This window comes from Crocodylus porosus, unplaced genomic scaffold (assembly GCF_001723895.1).
Source record: "Crocodylus porosus isolate Cpor-Errol unplaced genomic scaffold, CroPor_comp1, whole genome shotgun sequence".
Classification (NCBI taxonomy): domain Eukaryota; kingdom Metazoa; phylum Chordata; order Crocodylia; family Crocodylidae; genus Crocodylus; species Crocodylus porosus.
The window spans coordinates 76,956,064-76,964,229 of NW_017728947.1; the positions used below are offsets into that span (position 1 = coordinate 76,956,064).

An 8,166-nucleotide genomic window follows, 5' to 3' on the forward strand; every position below is an offset into this window, starting at 1 on the left:
AAAATATATTTTTTAAATTAAATTAAAATACGTTATTATGGGTGTTTGATTTTCAGTATATAATTTCCCCCCCTAAGATAGCAAGCCCCCTCCCCCAAAGGCGTACTTCCAGGAGCCAGGGGAGGGACTTCTGGTGGCACAGGTCAGAGGTGAAGGGGGTGGGACTTCCGGCCCCAAGATGGTAACCAGGGGGCAGGGCACCTGTCAAGGGGCGGGGCTAGCCATGTAGCAGTCAACAGCTTGTCTGAACTCGGTAAGCGGCCCTCCACCCGAAATAACTGCCCTCCCTGGCTTAGGTGATACACTAAGCGACTAACAATAACTGATAGCCAAAATGGAAAGTCTAACTTTTTTGCTAATTTTGAAGGCACAGACTTGCTGCTGGAGCTGGGCCAAAGTGTTTTACTCCATACACAGGGGCCATTTCCTGTATTGGCCACTAGGTGTCATAGGAGCATCATAAGTCAGAGGAGAACAGTGTCACACAAAGATTCAGAAAAAGGAAGGAAGACGACATGGGCTGTCATGCCTGTCCATCTTAATAGGAGAGAAGAATTTATGTCACTTATAACTTTGATTAAATCAGAATTAAATACTCTAGGTATGCAGCATTAGTCTCTAAGAAGAATCAGACTCTTCTAGGACAATCCCCTGCCTAGAGCATACTTTCATAACTTTTGTTCTTCCCTTACCCTGCCTAGATCATACCTTCTGCTCTTCCCTTTCCAAAAATATGGCTGAAGGGACCACTTAGCTAGCAGTAGTACAAGAACTCTGGTGTAGTAACTAGAAGGGTCCTGACACCTAGGAGACAAACTTGCTGCTCATGAGTGTGATAGACAAACCTTGTCCTGAAGTAATGGATCAGAGACTGATTCAGTCAGAGTCCCCTTTTCCCATCAGTCTCTGAACAGAGCCGCATCAGCAGTGGAGCTGCCTTGCTTAGATACAGCCTGCTGGTGCAGGAACATATAAGACAGTTTCAGAAAGGGTGAAAAGTGAAATGCAAAGCAATATGAATGTGGGCAGAGGGGACATAGCTGTATGTCCATCACTATACACAGGAGGCCTCTAATGGGTAAGATTTTACCAAGCCAAAATAATGCAAACTCACAAAGTAACAGAACTATTTTCTTCTTACAGAAATAAACAATTTGTGGAAAGGTACTTGGATTGTACCTTCTCAAAAGAAAAAGCATCATGGAAAATGTGGACAGTTCATTCCGAGAAAAAGAAACTACAGATTAAAAGGACAAATCTTGTTATCCCAGGAGGATCTGAAAAGTAAAACCAATTGATTTTGCAGGGCTTTCACAATTCTGGGGGAAGAGAGAGAGGGGCAGAGGCAATCCCAGGAGGGAAAAGGGAGGTCTAGACCTTGAGATGGAGGAATATAGTGGTTGTAAAGAAGAGAGAACTGTCCATTAAAATAAGGTGAACATTGCCATTCAGTTGGACAAATAGTGAATGGCAAGAAAGAATGAACTCACTCTCTGACCTATGAATGGAGGTAAAACTTTCATTCTGCAGTGCAGTTTGATGCAGTCAACCAGATCAGAAACAAAACTATAACACACAAAGTTTGGACAAGTTCACAAGTCACGACTTGCTCCAAAATCACTAGTGTGCATTGACAGATTCCAGTACCCTAAATAAAACAAAGATGGGGAAGTAGTTTGAGATTCTGTAAAGATGGTGGAGTGGATAAAGATTCCTACAGTATGGAGACAGCTTCTTACCACCTGTTGAAGCCAGCTGGAAGCAGGGAGGAGACATGATGGACAAGGCTAATTTTATCAAGGTAATTTAGGTAAATTTCACAGCAGATGTGTGTTGGGGTGAGGGGAGGAAGAGTAATATCCATGGAAGAGCTACTAAATATGTTTTTCTGCTTGCTCTCAATAGCCAAACAATTACTTTGTTAAAGTCTCTCCCCAAGGTGCAGCACTTCTGACTGGAGTTAGTGTTTGGGTGGTTAATGACCCCATTCTCTCTCATTAGCCAGCATCACATTCCCCAAGACCAAATGCGGGTCAAAGAATTTCTTCAAATTCATGATTTTCAGCACCTCTACAACAAATCTGTAGCCTTAATGACTGGAAATGGAAAGGGCTAAAACATGATGTGTTCCACTGATCTCTAGTGAGTAGGAAGGTAACTAGGGAAATGAAACAGCAAGTTACATCGAAGGCCGACTTACATCAGTTTAAGACCAGGTGGGTTAAGAGTAATTTTTGCTTCCTCCCTCAGCTGCACCAAGGGCTTTGCTTAGTGAAATTCAGGGTATATTAAGTAACACCCTCAGACTTTGTCAAATTTTTTGTAAGTGTGAGCTAATACTTCTTAACTACATTTTGAAAACCTTGTGTAGACAGGGCAAGCTGTGCTTTAACAGATGTTGCCTGGTTTAGGTGAACCCTAGGATCTCCCTCACCTTGAGTAGCTAACACGCTGAAATCGCTTTTTGCATCAGGTTTATGTAGCATCAGGCACAGCGAGGTCCAATCTTGATTGGGTTTTTAGGCACTGGAAAGAATACAAATAAGAACAACAGAAATAATAACACTAACCTTGCCACCATAACAGAATGTTTAAAAAAATGCCAGTCATGTCAGAATCTCTGGAGATTTCGAAGCATCTAAAATTCTGTTGTCTGCAGAACTGTATCCACTTCTTCACACTGAAGATCTCTTTGCTTTTTGACTGGAGGTCAGTTGAGCCACACTGGCCTACAGTTTGCCATAATTAATTATGCTGCCAAAATCTTAAGAGACTGCTCGCAATTGTGACACAAAAATGACTGTACTGATATCCCTATTCATCTTTTGAAATAAAACTGGCCTCTGCGTGGTTCCAAGGGGCTATGGTCCAAATACTGATGAGATTAACAGAGATACATTGCTATTTAGATAACATTCTAACCCCTGACAAGACCAAAAGTGACTCTCTCAAGATGAATATATAAATGTGACATTACAAAGACTGAAAGACTATGGAGTGAAAGTTTGCAAGGACAAATTTGAATTTTTCCAGCACACAGCAGAGTACTCGGACCTAGTGATTGATGCTAATGGTCTTCACAAGATGCTTGGAAAGGTCAAGGCCATAATGGACAACTCTGCTTTTGAAAATATAAGTTACAGCTGTTCTTTTCTTCCTGTAAGGATGACTCATTCCTTATCTAACTACAATACTGAAGTGACTTCAAAAATCTTCCAAATCATAAAAAATCACAGGCTTAGACAGATCAGGGGGACAAAACTTTCCAAAGAGGTAAGGATTTGCAGTACATTTCTGGGAGGAATTAGGACTTCTAGGTTCAATACCTGACCCTGACACTGGGAGAAGCTGGACATGTTAGGTTCCAGTTTTCAACTGTTGCCTTTAGTATTTGCAGACTCAATGACTGACTGAACAACTAGCAGTCAGCTGCTCTACTATACAAGGGTTACACGCAGCAGCACAGCTTAAGGGACCAGTCAAGAGCCAGTTCTACCTCCCAGATTCTCCACTTAGCCCTGATGCAAGGTTATGTAACCTAGAAAGGGTCTTCTACAATTTTTTCTGCCATAAGGATCCACCACCAACTAAGCAGAGCCCAAGTACAGTGTACTCCAACAGCTCTTCTTCACCCCAACATTTCCCTCCCCAGTCTTGACACAATCCCATGCAGTAGGTCCTACAGAGGTTGGAACAGGAACAAGTTACATTGGTGATTTTCCTGGTGGGCATCCTGATGCTGGAGGAATTCCAGAAGGAATTACATCCAGAATGTGCACTTTTTGATAGCATCTTGCAGTAAAACCTTCAGCAGCAGTACATAGCCCTCCTCAGCATGCAAGGCACAGGGTAGCTATAGCTTCCCTCAGAGGTGGTTGCTTTGTTACCATGACTTGGGCCCCTTGTGTGTTTTGCAATGGAATCATGTCTGAATGGGTGTGTTTGTATGCTATGTATGTACATGCAGGTACTGTGTCCAAAATCCAAATCCCAAAGCAGGTGACCTGCCCTACTGCCTATTCCCTGATCTATTGTGTTTTTTCCTGCGACTTTCAGGGAAGTAAACACCTTCTCAGCAGGATTGTTATAGAGTTTAAGTGGCCAGCATGGATCACTTCTAAGCCTGCCCAGAAGGGCAAGACAAGTTGTATGGGGGCAAGTAGGCTCCAGGTGTCACTTGCATGAATGACTTTAGCTGTGCAACTGCTTCTTACCTGCCTGGATTTGGGCCTGTGTGTCTGAATCTTTGTCTTTCTCCCTAAGGGAGTTCAGGAAGATCTATTCCATTCCAATCACTAGGCATTTGTTTCCCAACCCAAGTCTCAAAGCTGTCATGGGTGGGATTTGCTGATGTCCCTGCAGTCCTACCCAGCAGAGGGCACCCTGCTTTCACAAGTCCAGCCTCAGCACCCTCCAGGAATGGAGCAGCTAAAAGGAAAAGTTCCTTCCCCCCACAAAGCATGCACGTACACACATGCGCACGCGCATGCACACACACACCTCTCAAAGCAAACTGTACACTAAGAAAAGGCTTTTTAAACCCCTTAAATATCCAGCCAGACAAGAGGCTTGTGAGCCAAAGAGGGCACATGGGGTCCCAGGGCTACCAGTGAGAGACAGCATCGGCTGGAAGGCTGAGCTTGAACTTTGCAGGGCTGTTCCTTCGCAGAAAGACCCCCCTACACACACCCATGGCTTGCTGGGCAGTTTAGTCCCACCACCACATTGTTCTGCAGCACAGTGGAAAAACCACAGTGCAGGCTTTTCTCTGGGGGGGGGGGAGGGGGACGGAGATAGACACAGGCGGAGTCAGATCTTGATTACTTGAACCTTTAACATCCTTTTCCGTAGTTTAGAACACAGTTCCAGAACCAGTATTTTTTAATTCTTTCCTTCAGACTGTGGAAATCTGTTCCAACAAGAAAAAAAGAGCCCTGCTGCTTATCGGAGGCTCCAAAACAAACCAGGGCAATGTGCGAGTGCATCCCTCCCCATCCATCCCCAACACGGCCGTTCGGGGGATCAGATTTCCCTTCACCCGGGGTCATGGCTGTTGCAATCCCAGGTTTGGAACGCAGTTGATTTTGTCTGAAACAAGACAAAAAAAATACTGTCTCATCTGCCAAGGGGCAACACCTCCTCTTGCTCTGCAACAATTTGCTGTGGTTCAGAAGGGAAGGAACCAGCAGCAGAAAGCCTGGGGCACCCATTTCTCAGCTGGGGAAGAAAGTGTGTGTTTGTCCTTACATTTCTTCTGGCCTCTCGGGTAAATACTTCTTGCATTAAACCACTTCCGAAGCCTCCCCCTACTACCCTTCTAAAAGAAATGAGACCAACAGCATTTCCTCTTTTTTTACCTGTCTTGGTATAATTATGAACAGCTATTCTGGGAGGAATTTTAGTCAACTGTAGCCATAAAACCAGAAGAGGGCGTGCCCCCTGCATCACTGTGGAGCCTATATCTATGGTAGATGGTTAGAGAAAGGAAACTTGTGATGAATGGAATTTTAAAAAAGGAATAGCAAAAAAAACTACCTGTTTAGAAGGCCAAAGATCTTCCTAACAGATTCAGTACCTGTTACAAATGGCCTCCCTCAATTTCCCAGTGTCTCTCTTCCATCGTGTGAGCTGTAATTGGCTCTGCTCCACCCCCTCATTGAGCATTTATGGATAAAAGGACAGTGCAGGCAGAGGGGACTGTGTTTACTTTGTAAGGAAGTAAAAGTTAGCAGTGAAAATGAAAAAAAGTCCTAGCTGTTCATTCTGAAGAGTCATCTCTGTTGTGTTTTTGGCAGTTTTAGCTGAGTCAGACTCCTACAAGGATTTCTTACAGGAGTCAGAAGGGGACCAAAGCACACACTCTGCCACCATTGCACCAGTAAAATAAATATAGGAGAGGAAACTCCAACTGCATTGATATTGTCACAGGTCTTGATGTTTTATGCTTATACAGAATTATGTATCTCTGTTTGCATACATGTGTTTCTATGTATAGCATACTTGTGTGGATGCATGTTTGTGTGTGTAAGTGTGGGCATGTCCCTGGGAAATGGTAGTGTGTTGTAGGAAAGAGTAAAGCATGGAGGTGTCACTGCACACAGCTCAAGTGTTACTGCAAGCTTTTACCTGTGCACGGAGTGGGGGAGAAATGGGTGAGGGGGAACTGCTGTGTGTACCTGTGTTGCTGGGGAGCACTGTGCTCTTGCTTTCCATCTCACACCACCGTACACAGCCAAGAAGGACAAAGAAACTGGCAAGGCAATTGCTTTTACTTTGGCTTGTGGTTAAGGGAAGATGAGCCATTTTCCTGGCAGGAAGGAATGGTGGGCAAGCTGGCTTTTCCTTTTCTTGCCCTCATCTTTTAGGTGCTGGGGAACACTTCAGGTGAACGCGAAGGGGTACCTCAGGGTTTCGCAGTTGGAAGCCCCTTCTGTACCACACAGTGATACTGCTCCACAGAATCACAAACAGGGTACTGACAGATATGCAAGTCCCTGATGTAACCCATGATGCTTCACAAAAAGTGCCATGAGTAACAGTGGACCCCACCACCACCACCACCACCCAACAGACATTCACTGTTTGGTCAGGGGATAGGGGGAAGGAAAATCGAGCTCCATTTCTGAACCCGATCCATGGAAGAGAGGCTGCATGTTTGCAGCCTCTGCCCCCTAGCCCCAACCCCTCCTCCCAGCTCCAGTTCTGTCTTCAGGATGGGAGGGGGGAGGAAGGGGACGGTTCTCTCTCTGGGGTTTACCCAGCCTGCACTGGATGGAGAGTGGGGCAGGTGGATCAGAGTCCCCCTCAAGGTGGGGAGTTCCAATCCACCCACCCCAGCCTCCAGCACAGGCCAGGCAAACCCCTGATGGAGCTCCCTCTGCTCCCTTCCTTTCCTCCCATCCTGAAAACAGCAGTGGGGTGGGGATAGGCTGTATCAGCCCAGCCCTGCAGGGACAAACAGAAGTTAATGAAGGCACTCTTCTTTGGAACACCTTCATCTGAACCCTCATTTAATGACAGTCAATTTGTCTCATGATCAGGCACTTCTAAAGTTCTTCTGCAGTTATGTACTTCTCTCAGGGCACAGCTGTACAGTGCTTTCAAGGGGCTGATCATACAACAAACATAACTTCTGTCTGCACTCTCCATCTCAAAATCTCCCCACCCAGACACCAACTCCTTGAGCTGCTCCTACCTGCCAGCCTGCTGCTAGGTAAGCCCTCACTTCACCAAGCAGAGAAAAAGGAGCTTTGAAACAACAGTCCCCACAAATCAAGGAGAGGAGAGTTAGGGGTGCTCCCTGCTTCTAGCTGATAGGGAGCTCTGCCCTTGCACTCCTACTACATTAACCCAGCCCAAACACCAGCCAAGCCATCAAAGTAAAATAAGTTTTGCCTCCTCTGACTCAAGAGCTTCTGGAAAAAAGGCAAATCCATGTCTGGGTTTCTTGTTGTTATTGCTCAGAAGTGAATCAAGTCTGCAGAGGGGAATTTCATTCTAATCCCAACACAAAGAGACAACTTAAAAAAGGTACATGGAAAGTCGGTAGAGTCACCAGCACTAGTTATTTTTACAGTTTTCCAAGACAGAATGTGTCCAACCCCTGCCCATGTCTCCTCAGCCCCTCCCCTGTGCTCACCATAACCACTACCTATTAGTTGTCACTGTTATTATTACTGTTTTAATATTTTTACCATCACACCCACATTGTGCTAGGCACTGCCTACACACAGGAAGGCATGATTCCTGCCCTAAAAATCTCAAAACCTGAAATGAGCAGCGAATAAAGGGTGTGTGTATGTGCCAGAGACATATACAATTAAGGGGGCAGAGCCTTGGACCTAAGCATACGCCCTCTGGCCTGGATATAAAGCTACCCAAAAGGGCCTGATTAGAATGTGTATGTGATGCTGAGCTGACATAAGCATCTCATCTATGTGCCTCCAGTGTTAAGATGCAAAGGGGCAGAGCCAGAGCCCCAGTGACCCTTGGCTATTCTAAGATGGGGTAACCTAAAACTGTCCTAGAGCCAGACTAGCTCCCATCTGCCCTTGAGGTTAAGAGCACCCAAAGAAGCCTTTAAGCCATCTTTGCAACCCTTCCCTCCCCCTCCCCCCTACTTGGGTCCTAAGCTGAATGGCTGGACCAACCATCTCAGTCAACAGC

At 45.4% G+C, this 8,166-nt stretch overlaps 1 long non-coding RNA gene across 1 annotated transcript; it reads left to right on the top strand.

Annotated features, from left to right (window-relative positions):
- Window positions 1-4,962: 4,962 nt before the first annotated feature.
- On the top strand, window positions 4,963-5,974 carry LOC109320965. The gene is made up of 2 exons (XR_002103903.1): window positions 4,963-5,266; window positions 5,796-5,974. It is a non-coding gene; the product is annotated as an uncharacterized LOC109320965 (long non-coding RNA).
- The last annotated feature ends 2,192 nt before the right edge of the window (window positions 5,975-8,166 follow it).